At 58.5% G+C, this 14,759-nt stretch overlaps 1 protein-coding gene across 1 annotated transcript in view; it reads left to right on the forward strand.

Annotated features, from left to right (window-relative positions):
* LOC306755890 (uncharacterized protein) overlaps positions 1 to 14,759 on the forward strand; it is a 64,801-nt gene that overhangs the window by 11,026 nt on the left and 39,016 nt on the right. The window lies entirely within an intron of this gene.

The raw sequence follows: 14,759 nt of genomic DNA on the forward strand, positions 1-14,759 counted from the left end.
AGAGGGCGTTAAAGTCGCCGCAGAGGGCGTTAAAGTCGCCGCTGAGGCGTTAAAGTTAAAGTCGCCGCAGAGGGCGTTAAAGTCGCCGCAGAGGGCGTTAAAGTCGCCGCTGAGGCGTTAAAGTCGCCGCTGAGGCGTTAAAGTTGCCGCAGAGGGCGATACAGTCACCGCAGAGGGCGATACAGTCACCGCAGAGGGCGATACAGTCACCGCAGAGGGCGATACAGTCACCGCAGAGGGCGTTAAAGTCGCCGCAGAGGGCGTCAAAGTCGCCGCAGAGGGCGTCAAAGTCGCCGCTGAGGGCGTCAAAGTCGCCGCTGAGGGCGTCAAAGTCGCCGCAGAGGGCGTTAAAGTTAAAGTCGCCACAGAGGGCGTTAAAGTCGCCGCAGAGGGCGTTAAAGTCGCCGCTGAGGCGTTAAAGTCGCCGCTGAGGCGTTAAAGTCGCCGCTGAGGCGTTAAAGTCGCCGCAGAGGGCGTTAAAGTCGCCGCAGAGGGCGTTAAAGTCGCCGCTGAGGCGTTAAAGTCGCCGCTGAGGCGTTAAAGTTGCCGCAGAGGGCGATACAGTCACCGCAGAGGGCGATACAGTCACCGCAGAGGGCGATACAGTCACCGCAGAGGGCGATACAGTCACCGCAGAGGGCGTTAAAGTCGCCGCAGAGGGCGTTAAAGTCGCCGCAGAGGGCGTCAAAGTCGCCACAGAGGGCGTTAAAGTCGCCGCAGAGGGCGTTAAAGTCGCCGCAGAGGGCGTTAAAGTCGCCGCTGAGGCGTTAAAGTCGCCGCTGAGGCGTTAAAGTTGCCGCAGAGGGCGATACAGTCACCGCAGAGGGCGTTAAAGTCGCCGCAGAGGGCGTTAAAGTCGCCGCAGAGGGCGTTAAAGTCGCCGCAGAGGGCGTTAATGTCGCCGCTGAGGGCGTTAAAGTCGCCACTGAGGGCGATACAGTCACCGCAGAGGGCGATACAGTCACCGCAGAGGGCGTTAAAGTCGCCGCAGAGGGCGTTAAAGTCGCCGCTGAGGCGTTAAAGTTAAAGTCGCCACAGAGGGCGTTAAAGTCGCCGCAGAGGGCGTTAAAGTCGCCGCAGAGGGCGTTAAAGTCGCCGCTGAGGCGTTAAAGTCGCCGCTGAGGCGTTAAAGTTGCCGCAGAGGGCGATACAGTCACCGCAGAGGGCGTTAAAGTCGCCGCAGAGGGCGTTAAAGTCGCCGCTGAGGCGTTAAAGTTAAAGTCGCCGCTGAGGGCGATACAGTCGCCGCAGAGGGCGATACAGTCGCCGCAGAGGGCGATACAGTCACCGCAGAGGGCGATACAGTCGCCGCAGAGGGCGTTAAAGTCGCCGCAGAGGGCGTTAAAGTCGCCGCAGAGGGCGTTAAAGTCGCCGCAGAGGGCGTTAAAGTCGCCGCAGAGGGTATTAAAGTCGCCGCTGAGGCGTTAAAGTTAAAGTCGCCACAGAGGGCGTTAAAGTCGCCGCAGAGGGCGTTAAAGTCGCCGCTGAGGCGTTAAAGTCGCCGCTGAGGCGTTAAAGTCGCCGCTGAGGCGTTAAAGTTAAAGTCGCCGCAGAGGGCGTTAAAGTCGCCGCAGAGGGCGTTAAAGTCGCCGCAGAGGGCATTAAAGTCGCCGCTGAGGCGTTAAAGTTAAAGTCGCCACAGAGGGCGTTAAAGTCGCCGCAGAGGGCGTTAAAGTCGCCGCTGAGGCGTTAAAGTTGCCGCAGAGGGCGATACAGTCACCGCAGAGGGCGATACAGTCACCGCAGAGGGCGATACAGTCGCCGCAGAGGGCGTTAAAGTCGCCGCAGAGGGCGTTAAAGTCGCCGCAGAGGGCGTTAAAGTCGCCGCTGAGGCGTTAAAGTTAAAGTCGCCGCTGAGGGCGTTAAAGTTGCCGCAGAGGGCGATACAGTCACCGCAGAGGGCGATACAGTCACCGCAGAGGGCGATACAGTCGCCGCAGAGGGCGTTAAAGTCGCCGCAGAGGGCGTTAAAGTCGCCGCAGAGGGCGTTAAAGTCGCCGCTGAGGCGTTAAAGTTAAAGTCGCCGCTGAGGGCGTTAAAGTTGCCGCAGAGGGCGATACAGTCACCGCAGAGGGCGATACAGTCACCGCAGAGGGCGTTAAAGTCGCCGCAGAGGGCGTTAAAGTCGCCGCTGAGGCGTTAAAGTTAAAGTCGCCGCTGAGGCGTTAAAGTTAAAGTCGCCGCAGAGGGCGTTAAAGTCGCCGCAGAGGGCGTTAAAGTCGCCGCTGAGGGCGTTAAAGTCGCCGCTGAGGCGTTAAAGTTAAAGTCGCCACAGAGGGCGTTAAAGTCGCCGCAGAGGGCGTTAAAGTCGCCGCTGAGGCGTTAAAGTTGCCGCAGAGGGCGATACAGTCACCGCAGAGGGCGATACAGTCGCCGCAGAGGGCGTTAAAGTCGCCGCACAGGGCGTTAAAGTCGCCGCAGAGGGCGTTAAAGTCGCCGCTGAGGCGTTAAAGTTAAAGTCGCCGCTGAGGGCGTTAAAGTCGCCGCTGAGGCGTTAAAGTTAAAGTCGCCTCTGAGGGCGTTAAAGTCGCCGCTGAGGCGTTAAAGTTAAAGTCGCCACAGAGGGCGTTAAAGTCGCCGCAGAGGGCGTCAAAGTCGCCACAGAGGGCGTTAAAGTCGCCGCAGAGGGCGTTAAAGTCGCCGCAGAGGGCGTCAAAGTCGCCGCAGAGGGCGTTAAAGTCGCCGCTGAGGGCGTTATAGTCGCCGCAGAGGGCGTAAAAGTCGCCCTAGAGGGCGTTAAAGTCGCCGCAGAGGGCGTTAAAGTCGCCGCTGAGGCGTTAAAGTTAAGGTCGCCACAGAGGGCGTTAAAGTCGCCGCAGAGGGCGTTAAAGTCGCCGCTGAGGCGTTAAAGTTAAAGTCGCCGCAGAGGGCGTTAAAGTCGCCGCAGAGGGCGTTAAAGTCGCCGCTGAGGCGTTAAAGTTGCCGCAGAGGGCGATACAGTCACCGCAGAGGGCGATACAGTCACCGCAGAGGGCGTTAAAGTCGCCGCAGAGGGCGTTAAAGTCGCCGCAGAGGGCGTTAAAGTCGCCGCAGAGGGCGTTAAAGTCGCCGCAGAGGGCGTCAAAGTCGCCGCTGAGGGCGTCAAAGTCGCCGCTGAGGGCGTCAAAGTCGCCGCTGAGGGCGTCAAAGTCGCCGCTGAGGGCGTTAAAGTCGCCGCAGAGGGCGTTAAAGTTAAAGTCGCCACAGAGGGCGTTAAAGTCGCCGCAGAGGGCGTTAAAGTCGCCGCTGAGGCGTTAAAGTTAAAGTCGCCGCAGAGGGCGTTAAAGTCGCCGCAGAGGGCGTTAAAGTCGCCGCTGAGGCGTTAAAGTTGCCGCAGAGGGCGATACAGTCACCGCAGAGGGCGATACAGTCACCGCAGAGGGCGTTAAAGTCGCCGCAGAGGGCGTTAAAGTCGCCGCTGAGGGCGTTAAAGTCGCCGCTGAGGGCGATACAGTCGCCGCTGAGGGCGATACAGTCACCGCAGAGGGCGTTAAAGTCGCCGCAGAGGGCGTTAAAGTCGCCGCAGAGGGCGTTAAAGTCGCCGCAGAGGGCGTTAAAGTCGCCGCAGAGGGCGTTAAAGTCGCCGCTGAGGCGTTAAAAGTTAAAGTCGCCGCAGAGGGCGTTAAAGTCGCCGCTGAGGCGTTAAAGTTGCCGCAGAGGGCGATACAGTCGCCGCAGAGGGCGATACAGTCACCGCAGAGGGCGATACAGTCACCGCAGAGGGCGTTAAAGTCGCCGCAGAGGGCGTTAAAGTTGCCGCAGAGGGCAATACAGTCGCCGCAGAGGGCGATACAGTCGCCGCAGAGGGCGATACAGTCACCGCAGAGGGCGATACAGTCGCCGCAGAGGGCGTTAAAGTCGCCGCAGAGGGCGTTAAAGTCGCCGCAGAGGGCGTTAAAGTCGCCGCTGAGGGCGTTAAAGTCGCCGCTGAGGCGTTAAAGTTAAAGTCGCCGCAGAGGGCGTTAAAGTTAAAGTCGCCGCAGAGGGCGTTAAAGTCGCCGCAGAGGGCGTTAAAGTCGCCGCTGAGGCGTTAAAGTCGCCGCTGAGGCGTTAAAGTTGCCGCAGAGGGCGATACAGTCACCGCAGAGGGCGATACAGTCGCCGCAGAGGGCGTTAAAGTCGCCGCAGAGGGCGTTAAAGTCGCCGCAGAGGGCGTTAAAGTCGCCGCAGAGGGCGTTAAAGTCGCCGCTGAGGGCGTCAAAGTCGCCGCTGAGGCGTTAAAGTTAAAGTCGCCGCAGAGGGCGTTAAAGTTAAAGTCGCCGCAGAGGGCGTTAAAGTCGCCGCAGAGGGCGTTAAAGTCGCCGCAGAGGGCGTTAAAGTCGCCGCAGAGGGCGTTAAAGTCACCGCAGAGGGCGTTAAAGTCGCCGCAGAGGGCGTTAAAGTCGCCGCAGAGGCGTTAAAGTCGCCACAGAGGGCGTTAAAGTCGTAACTGAGGCATTAAAGTTAAAGTCGCCGCAGAGGGCGTTAAAGTCACCGCGGAGGCGTTAAAGTTAAAGTCGCCGCAGAGGGCGTTAAAGTCGCCGCAGAGGGCGTTAAAGTCGCCGCTGAGGCGTTAAAGTCGCCGCTGAGGCGTTAAAGTTGCCGCAGAGGGCGATACAGTCACCGCAGAGGGCGTTAAAGTCGCCGCAGAGGGCGTTAAAGTCGCCGCAGAGGGCGTTAAAGTCGCCGCAGAGGGCGTTAAAGTCGCCGCAGAGGGCGTTAAAGTCGCCGCTGAGGGCGTCAAAGTCGCCGCTGAGGCGTTAAAGTTAAAGTCGCCGCAGAGGGCGTTAAAGTTAAAGTCGCCGCAGAGGGCGTTAAAGTCGCCGCAGAGGGCGTTAAAGTCGCCGCAGAGGCGTTAAAGTCGCCACAGATGGCGTTAAAGTCGTAACTGAGGCATTAAAGTTAAAGTCGCCGCAGAGGGCGTTAAAGTCACCGCGGAGGCGTTAAAGTTAAAGTCGCCGCAGAGGGCGTTAAAGTCGCCGCAGAGGGCGTTAAAGTCGCCGCAGAGGGCGTTAAAGTTGCCGCTGAGGCGTTAAAGTTAAAGTCACCGCAGAGGGCGTTAAAGTCGCCGCTGAGGCGTTAAAGTTAAAGTCACCGCAGAGGGCGTTAAAGTCGCCGCTGAGGCGTTAAAGTTAAAGTCACCGCAGAGGGCGTTAAAGTCGCCGCTGAGGTGTTAAAGTCGCCGTAGAGGGCATTAAAGTCGCCGCTGAGGCGTTAAAGTTAAAGTCACCGCAGAGGGCGTTAAAGTCGCCGCAGAGGGCGTTAAAGTCGCCGCAGAGGGCGTTAAAGTCGCCGCAGAGGGCGTAAAAGTCGCCGCTGAGGCGTTAAAGTTAAAGTCGCCGCAGAGGGCGTTAAAGTCGCCGCAGAGGGCGTTAAAGTCGCCGCAGAGGGCGTTAAAGTCGCCGCTGAGGCGTTAAAGTTGCCGCAGAGGGCGATACAGTCACCGCAGAGGGCGATACAGTCACCGCAGAGGGCGTTAAAGTCGCCGCAGAGGGCGTTAAAGTCGCCGCAGAGGGCGTTAAAGTCGCCGCAGAGGGCGTCAAAGTCGCCGCTGAGGGCGTCAAAGTCGCCGCTGAGGGCGTCAAAGTCGCCGCTGAGGGCGTCAAAGTCGCCGCTGAGGGCGTTAAAGTCGCCGCAGAGGGCGTTAAAGTTAAAGTCGCCACAGAGGGCGTTAAAGTCGCCGCAGAGGGCGTTAAAGTCGCCGCTGAGGCGTTAAAGTTAAAGTCGCCGCAGAGGGCGTTAAAGTCGCCGCAGAGGGCGTTAAAGTCGCCGCTGAGGCGTTAAAGTTGCCGCAGAGGGCGATACAGTCACCGCAGAGGGCGATACAGTCACCGCAGAGGGCGTTAAAGTCGCCGCAGAGGGCGTTAAAGTCGCCGCTGAGGGCGTTAAAGTCGCCGCTGAGGGCGATACAGTCGCCGCTGAGGGCGATACAGTCACCGCAGAGGGCGTTAAAGTCGCCGCAGAGGGCGTTAAAGTCGCCGCAGAGGGCGTTAAAGTCGCCGCAGAGGGCGTTAAAGTCGCCGCAGAGGGCGTTAAAGTCGCCGCTGAGGCGTTAAAAGTTAAAGTCGCCGCAGAGGGCGTTAAAGTCGCCGCTGAGGCGTTAAAGTTGCCGCAGAGGGCGATACAGTCGCCGCAGAGGGCGATACAGTCACCGCAGAGGGCGATACAGTCACCGCAGAGGGCGTTAAAGTCGCCGCAGAGGGCGTTAAAGTTGCCGCAGAGGGCAATACAGTCGCCGCAGAGGGCGATACAGTCGCCGCAGAGGGCGATACAGTCACCGCAGAGGGCGATACAGTCGCCGCAGAGGGCGTTAAAGTCGCCGCAGAGGGCGTTAAAGTCGCCGCAGAGGGCGTTAAAGTCGCCGCTGAGGGCGTTAAAGTCGCCGCTGAGGCGTTAAAGTTAAAGTCGCCGCAGAGGGCGTTAAAGTTAAAGTCGCCGCAGAGGGCGTTAAAGTCGCCGCAGAGGGCGTTAAAGTCGCCGCTGAGGCGTTAAAGTCGCCGCTGAGGCGTTAAAGTTGCCGCAGAGGGCGATACAGTCACCGCAGAGGGCGATACAGTCGCCGCAGAGGGCGTTAAAGTCGCCGCAGAGGGCGTTAAAGTCGCCGCAGAGGGCGTTAAAGTCGCCGCAGAGGGCGTTAAAGTCGCCGCTGAGGGCGTCAAAGTCGCCGCTGAGGCGTTAAAGTTAAAGTCGCCGCAGAGGGCGTTAAAGTTAAAGTCGCCGCAGAGGGCGTTAAAGTCGCCGCAGAGGGCGTTAAAGTCGCCGCAGAGGGCGTTAAAGTCACCGCAGAGGGCGTTAAAGTCGCCGCAGAGGGCGTTAAAGTCGCCGCAGAGGCGTTAAAGTCGCCACAGAGGGCGTTAAAGTCGTAACTGAGGCATTAAAGTTAAAGTCGCCGCAGAGGGCGTTAAAGTCACCGCGGAGGCGTTAAAGTTAAAGTCGCCGCAGAGGGCGTTAAAGTCGCCGCAGAGGGCGTTAAAGTCGCCGCTGAGGCGTTAAAGTCGCCGCTGAGGCGTTAAAGTTGCCGCAGAGGGCGATACAGTCACCGCAGAGGGCGTTAAAGTCGCCGCAGAGGGCGTTAAAGTCGCCGCAGAGGGCGTTAAAGTCGCCGCAGAGGGCGTTAAAGTCGCCGCAGAGGGCGTTAAAGTCGCCGCTGAGGGCGTCAAAGTCGCCGCTGAGGCGTTAAAGTTAAAGTCGCCGCAGAGGGCGTTAAAGTTAAAGTCGCCGCAGAGGGCGTTAAAGTCGCCGCAGAGGGCGTTAAAGTCGCCGCAGAGGCGTTAAAGTCGCCACAGAGGGCGTTAAAGTCGTAACTGAGGCATTAAAGTTAAAGTCGCCGCAGAGGGCGTTAAAGTCACCGCGGAGGCGTTAAAGTTAAAGTCGCCGCAGAGGGCGTTAAAGTCGCCGCAGAGGGCGTTAAAGTCGCCGCAGAGGGCGTTAAAGTTGCCGCTGAGGCGTTAAAGTTAAAGTCACCGCAGAGGGCGTTAAAGTCGCCGCTGAGGCGTTAAAGTTAAAGTCACCGCAGAGGGCGTTAAAGTCGCCGCTGAGGCGTTAAAGTTAAAGTCACCGCAGAGGGCGTTAAAGTCGCCGCTGAGGTGTTAAAGTCGCCGTAGAGGGCATTAAAGTCGCCGCTGAGGCGTTAAAGTTAAAGTCACCGCAGAGGGCGTTAAAGTCGCCGCAGAGGGCGTTAAAGTCGCCGCAGAGGGCGTTAAAGTCGCCGCAGAGGGCGTAAAAGTCGCCGCTGAGGCGTTAAAGTTAAAGTCGCCGCAGAGGGCGTTAAAGTCGCCGCAGAGGGTATTAAAGTCGCTGCTGAGGCGTTAAAGTTAAAGTCGCCGCAGAGGGCGTTAAAGTCGCCGCTGAGGTGTTAAAGTTGCCGCAGAGGGCGATACAGTCACCGCAGAGGGCGATACAGTCGCCGCTGAGGGCGTTAAAGTCGCCGCTGAGGCGTTAAAGTTAAAGTCGCCACAGAGGGCGTTAAAGTCACCGCAGAGGGCGTTAAAGTCGCCGCAGAGGGCGTTAAAGTCGCCGCAGAGGGCGTTAAAGTCGCCGCAGAGGGCGTTAAAGTCGCCGCAGAGGGCGTTAAAGTCGCCGCTGAGGGCGTCAAAGTCGCCGCTGAGGCGTTAAAGTTAAAGTCGCCGCAGAGGGCGTTAAAGTTAAAGTCGCCGCAGAGGGCGTTAAAGTTAAAGTCGCCGCAGAGGGCGTTAAAGTCGCCGCAGAGGCGTTAAAGTCGCCACAGAGGGCGTTAAAGTCGTAACTGAGGCATTAAAGTTAAAGTCGCCGCAGAGGGCGTTAAAGTCACCGCGGAGGCGTTAAAGTTAAAGTCGCCGCAGAGGGCGTTAAAGTCGCCGCAGAGGGCGTTAAAGTCGCCGCAGAGGGCGTTAAAGTTGCCGCTGAGGCGTTAAAGTTAAAGTCACCGCAGAGGGCGTTAAAGTCGCCGCTGAGGCGTTAAAGTTAAAGTCACCGCAGAGGGCGTTAAAGTCGCCGCTGAGGCGTTAAAGTTAAAGTCACCGCAGAGGGCGTTAAAGTCGCCGCTGAGGTGTTAAAGTCGCCGTAGAGGGCATTAAAGTCGCCGCTGAGGCGTTAAAGTTAAAGTCACCGCAGAGGGCGTTAAAGTTGCCGCTGAGGCGTTAAAGTCGCCGCAGAGGGCGTTAAAGTCGCCGCAGAGGGCGTAAAAGTCGCCGCTGAGGCGTTAAAGTTAAAGTCGCCGCAGAGGGCGTTAAAGTCGCCGCAGAGGGTATTAAAGTCGCTGCTGAGGCGTTAAAGTTAAAGTCGCCGCAGAGGGCGTTAAAGTCGCCGCTGAGGTGTTAAAGTTGCCGCAGAGGGCGATACAGTCACCGCAGAGGGCGATACAGTCGCCGCTGAGGGCGTTAAAGTCGCCGCTGAGGCGTTAAAGTTAAAGTCGCCACAGAGGGCGTTAAAGTCGCCGCAGAGGGCGTTAAAGTTAAAGTCGCCACAGAGGGCGTTAAAGTCGCCGCAGAGGGCGTTAAAGTCGCCGCTGAGGCGTTAAAGTCGCCGCTGAGGCGTTAAAGTCGCCGCTGAGGCGTTAAAGTTAAAGTCGCCGCAGAGGGCGTTAAAGTCGCCGCAGAGGGCGTTAAAGTCGCCGTAGAGGGCATTAAAGTCGCCGCTGAGGCGTTAAAGTTAAAGTCGCCACAGAGGGCGTTAAAGTCGCCGCAGAGGGCGTTAAAGTCGCCGCTGAGGCGTTAAAGTTGCCGCAGAGGGCGATACAGTCACCGCAGAGGGCGATACAGTCACCGCAGAGGGCGATACAGTCGCCGCAGAGGGCGTTAAAGTCGCCGCAGAGGGCGTTAAAGTCGCCGCAGAGGGCGTTAAAGTCGCCGCTGAGGCGTTAAAGTTAAAGTCGCCGCTGAGGGCGTTAAAGTTGCCGCAGAGGGCGATACAGTCACCGCAGAGGGCGATACAGTCACCGCAGAGGGCGTTAAAGTCGCCGCAGAGGGCGTTAAAGTCGCCGCTGAGGCGTTAAAGTTAAAGTCGCCGCAGAGGGCGTTAAAGTCGCCGCAGAGGGCGTTAAAGTCGCCGCAGAGGGCGTTAAAGTCGCCGCTGAGGCGTTAAAGTTAAAGTCGCCACAGAGGGCGTTAAAGTCGCCGCAGAGGGCGTTAAAGTCGCCGCTGAGGCGTTAAAGTTGCCGCAGAGGGCGATACAGTCACCGCAGAGGGCGATACAGTCGCCGCAGAGGGCGTTAAAGTCGCCGCAGAGGGCGTTAAAGTTGCCGCAGAGGCGTTAAAGTTGCCACAGAGGGCGTTAAAGTCGTAACTGAGGCATTAAAGTTAAAGTCGCCGCAGAGGGCGTTAAAGTCACCGCGGAGGCGTTAAAGTTAAAGTCGCCGCAGAGGGCGTTAAAGTCGCCGCAGAGGGCGTTAAAGTCGCCGCTGAGGCGTTAAAGTCGCCGCTGAGGCGTTAAAGTTGCCGCAGAGGGCGATACAGTCACCGCAGAGGGCGATACAGTCGCCGCAGAGGGCGTTAAAGTCGCCGCAGAGGGCGTTAAAGTCGCCGCAGAGGGCGTTAAAGTCGCCGCTGAGGGCGTCAAAGTCGCCGCAGAGGGCGTTAAAGTTAAAGTCGCCGCAGAGGGCGTTAAAGTCGCCGCAGAGGGCGTTAAAGTCGCCGCAGAGGCGTTAAAGTCGCCACAGAGGGCGTTAAAGTCGTAACTGAGGCATTAAAGTTAAAGTCGCCGCAGAGGGCGTTAAAGTCACCGCGGAGGCGTTAAAGTTAAAGTCGCCGCAGAGGGCGTTAAAGTCGCCGCAGAGGGCGTTAAAGTCGCCGCAGAGGGCGTTAAAGTTGCCGCTGAGGCGTTAAAGTTAAAGTCACCGCAGAGGGCATTAAAGTCGCCGCTGAGGCGTTAAAGTTAAAGTCACCGCAGAGGGCGTTAAAGTTGCCGCTGAGGCGTTAAAGTCGCCGCAGAGGGCGTTAAAGTCGCCGCAGAGGGCGTAAAAGTCGCCGCTGAGGCGTTAAAGTTAAAGTCGCCGCAGAGGGCGTTAAAGTCGCCGCAGAGGGTATTAAAGTCGCTGCTGAGGCGTTAAAGTTAAAGTCGCCGCAGAGGGCGTTAAAGTCGCCGCTGAGGTGTTAAAGTTGCCGCAGAGGGCGATACAGTCACCGCAGAGGGCGATACAGTCGCCGCTGAGGGCGTTAAAGTCGCCGCTGAGGCGTTAAAGTTAAAGTCGCCACAGAGGGCGTTAAAGTCGCCGCAGAGGGCGTTAAAGTTAAAGTCGCCACAGAGGGCGTTAAAGTCGCCGCAGAGGGCGTTAAAGTCGCCGCAGAGGGCGTTAAAGTCGCCGCTGAGGCGTTAAAGTCGCCGCTGAGGCGTTAAAGTCGCCGCTGAGGCGTTAAAGTTAAAGTCGCCGCAGAGGGCGATACAGTCGCCGCAGAGGGCGTTAAAGTCGCCGCAGAGGGCGTTAAAGTCGCCGCAGAGGGCGTTAAAGTCGCCGCAGAGGGCGTTAAAGTCGCCGCTGAGGCGTTAAAGTTAAAGTCGCCGCTGAGGGCGTTAAAGTTGCCGCTGAGGCGTTAAAGTTAAAGTCGCCGCAGAGGGCGTTAAAGTTAAAGTCGCCGCAGAGGGCGTTAAAGTCGCCGCAGAGGGCGTTAAAGTCGCCGCAGAGGCGTTAAAGTCGCCACAGAGGGCGTTAAAGTCGTAACTGAGGCATTAAAGTTAAAGTCGCCGCAGAGGGCGTTAAAGTCACCGCGGAGGCGTTAAAGTTAAAGTCGCCGCAGAGGGCGTTAAAGTCGCCGCAGAGGGCGTTAAAGTCGCCGCAGAGGGCGTTAAAGTTCCCGCTGAGGCGTTAAAGTTGCCGCAGAGGGCGATACAGTCACCGCAGAGGGCGATACAGTCACCGCAGAGGGCGATACAGTCGCCGCAGAGGGCGTTAAAGTCGCCGCAGAGGGCGTTAAAGTCGCCGCAGAGGGCGTTAAAGTCGCCGCTGAGGCGTTAAAGTTAAAGTCGCCGCTGAGGGCGTTAAAGTTGCCGCAGAGGGCGATACAGTCACCGCAGAGGGCGATACAGTCACCGCAGAGGGCGTTAAAGTCGCCGCAGAGGGCGTTAAAGTCGCCGCTGAGGCGTTAAAGTTAAAGTCGCCGCAGAGGGCGTTAAAGTCGCCGCAGAGGGCGTTAAAGTCGCCGCAGAGGGCGTTAAAGTCGCCGCTGAGGCGTTAAAGTTAAAGTCGCCACAGAGGGCGTTAAAGTCGCCGCAGAGGGCGTTAAAGTCGCCGCTGAGGCGTTAAAGTTGCCGCAGAGGGCGATACAGTCACCGCAGAGGGCGATACAGTCGCCGCAGAGGGCGTTAAAGTCGCCGCACAGGGCGTTAAAGTCGCCGCAGAGGGCGTTAAAGTCGCCGCTGAGGCGTTAAAGTTAAAGTCGCCGCTGAGGGCGTTAAAGTCGCCGCTGAGGCGTTAAAGTTAAAGTCGCCTCTGAGGGCGTTAAAGTCGCCGCTGAGGCGTTAAAGTTAAAGTCGCCACAGAGGGCGTTAAAGTCGCCGCAGAGGGCGTCAAAGTCGCCACAGAGGGCGTCAAAGTCGCCGCAGAGGGCGTTAAAGTCGCCGCAGAGGGCGTCAAAGTCGCCGCAGAGGGCGTTAAAGTCGCCGCTGAGGGCGTTATAGTCGCCGCAGAGGGCGTAAAAGTCGCCCTAGAGGGCGTTAAAGTCGCCGCAGAGGGCGTTAAAGTCGCCGCTGAGGCGTTAAAGTTAAGGTCGCCACAGAGGGCGTTAAAGTCGCCGCAGAGGGCGTTAAAGTCGCCGCTGAGGCGTTAAAGTTAAAGTCGCCGCAGAGGGCGTTAAAGTCGCCGCAGAGGGCGTTAAAGTCGCCGCAGAGGGCGTTAAAGTCGCCGCAGAGGGCGTTAAAGTCGCCGCTGAGGCGTTAAAGTTAAAGTCGCCGCTGAGGCGTTAAAGTTAAAGTCGCCGCAGAGGGCGTTAAAGTCGCCGCAGAGGGCGTCAAAGTCGCCGCAGAGGGCGTCCAAGTCGCCGCAGAGGGCGTAAAAGTCACCGCAGAGGGCGTTAAAGTCGCCGCAGAGGGCGTTAAAGTCGCCGCTGAGGCGTTAAAGTTAAGGTCGCCACAGAGGGCGTAAAAGTCACCGCAGAGGGCGTTAAAGTCGCCGCAGAGGGCGTTAAAGTCGCCGCAGAGGGCGTTAAAGTCGCCGCTGAGGCGTTAAAGTTAAAGTCGCCGCAGAGGGCGTTAAAGTTAAAGTCGCCGCAGAGGGCGTTAAAGTCGCCGCAGAGGGCGTTAAAGTCGCCGCTGAGGCGTTAAAGTCGCCGCTGAGGCGTTAAAGTCGCCGCTGAGGCGTTAAAGTTGCCGCAGAGGGCGATACAGTCACCGCAGAGGGCGATACAGTCGCCGCAGAGGGCGTTAAAGTCGCCGCAGAGGGCGTTAAAGTCGCCGCAGAGGGCGTCAAAGTCGCCGCTGAGGGCGTCAAAGTCGCCGCTGAGGGCGTCAAAGTCGCCGCAGAGGGCGTTAAAGTTAAAGTCGCCACAGAGGGCGTTAAAGTCGCCGCAGAGGGCGTTAAAGTCGCCGCTGAGGCGTTAAAGTTAAAGTCGCCGCAGAGGGCGTTAAAGTCGCCGCTGAGGCGTTAAAGTTAAAGTCGCCACAGAGGGCGTTAAAGTCGCCGCAGAGGGCGTTAAAGTCGCCGCAGAGGGCGTTAAAGTCGCCGCTGAGGCGTTAAAGTTGCCGCAGAGGGCGATACAGTCACCGCAGAGGGCGATACAGTCACCGCAGAGGGCGTTAAAGTCGCCGCAGAGGGCGTTAAAGTCGCCGCTGAGGCGTTAAAGTTAAAGTCGCCGCTGAGGGCGTTAAAGTCGCCGCTGAGGGCGTTAAAGTCGCCGCTGAGGGCGATACAGTCGCCGCTGAGGGCGATACAGTCACCGCAGAGGGCGTTAAAGTCGCCGCAGAGGGCGTTAAAGTCGCCGCAGAGGGCGTTAAAGTCGCCGCAGAGGGTATTAAAGTCGCCGCTGAGGCGTTAAAAGTTAAAGTCGCCGCAGAGGGCGTTAAAGTCGCCGCTGAGGCGTTAAAGTTGCCGCAGAGGGCGATACAGTCGCCGCAGAGGGCGATACAGTCACCGCAGAGGGCGATACAGTCACCGCAGAGGGCGTTAAAGTCGCCGCAGAGGGCGTTAAAGTCGCCGCAGAGGGCGTTAAAGTCGCCGCAGAGGGCGTTAAAGTCGCCGCTGAGGCGTTAAAGTTAAAGTCGCCGCAGAGGGCGTTAAAGTCGCCGCAGAGGGCGTTAAAGTCGCCGCTGAGGCGTTAAAGTTAAAGTCGCCGCTGAGGCGTTAAAGTTAAAGTCGCCGCAGAGGGCGTTAAAGTCGCCGCAGAGGGCGTCAAAGTCGCCGCAGAGGGCGTCAAAGTCGCCGCAGAGGGCGTCAAAGTCGCCGCAGAGGGCGTAAAAGTCACCGCAGAGGGCGTTAAAGTCGCCGCAGAGGGCGTTAAAGTCGCCGCTGAGGCGTTAAAGTTAAGGTCGCCACAGAGGGCGTAAAAGTCACCGCAGAGGGCGTTAAAGTCGCCGCAGAGGGCGTTAAAGTCGCCGCAGAGGGCGTTAAAGTCGCCGCTGAGGCGTTAAAGTTAAAGTCGCCGCAGAGGGCGTTAAAGTTAAAGTCGCCGCAGAGGGCGTTAAAGTCGCCGCAGAGGGCGTTAAAGTCGCCGCTGAGGCGTTAAAGTCGCCGCTGAGGCGTTAAAGTCGCCGCTGAGGCGTTAAAGTTGCCGCAGAGGGCGATACAGTCACCGCAGAGGGCGATACAGTCGCCGCAGAGGGCGTTAAAGTCGCCGCAGAGGGCGTTAAAGTCGCCGCTGAGGGCGTCAAAGTCGCCGCAGAGGGCGTCAAAGTCGCCGCAGAGGGCGTTAAAGTCGCCGCAGAGGGCGTTAAAGTCGCCGCTGAGGCGTTAAAGTTAAGGTCGCTGCAGAGGGCGTTAAAGTCGCCGCTGAGGCGTTAAAGTTAAGGTCGCTGCAGAGGGCGTTAAAGTTAAAGTCGCCGCAGAGGGCGTTAAAGTCACCGCAGAGGGCGTTAAAGTCGCCGCAGAGGGCGTTAAAGTCGCCGCTGAGGCGTTAAAGTTAAGGTCGCTGCAGAGGGCGTTAAAGTTAAAGTCGCCGCAGAGGGCGTTAAAGTTAAAGTCGCCGCAGAGGGCGTTAAAGTCGCCGCAGAGGGCGTTAAAGTCGCCGCAGAGGGCGTTAAAGTCGCCGCAGAGGGCTTTAAAGTCGCCGCAGAGGGCGTTAAAGTTGCCGCAGAGGGCGTTAAAGTCGCCGTACAAGGCGTTAATGAGCCGCAGGGGTCCCCGAGGGCCACAATCCTCAGAATAATCAGTCATGTTCATTGGCTGTTGGATCCATTTA

This window comes from Telmatherina bonti, assembly GCF_933228915.1.
Source record: "Telmatherina bonti genome assembly, chromosome: 1".
NCBI lineage: Eukaryota > Metazoa > Chordata > Actinopteri > Atheriniformes > Telmatherinidae > Telmatherina > Telmatherina bonti.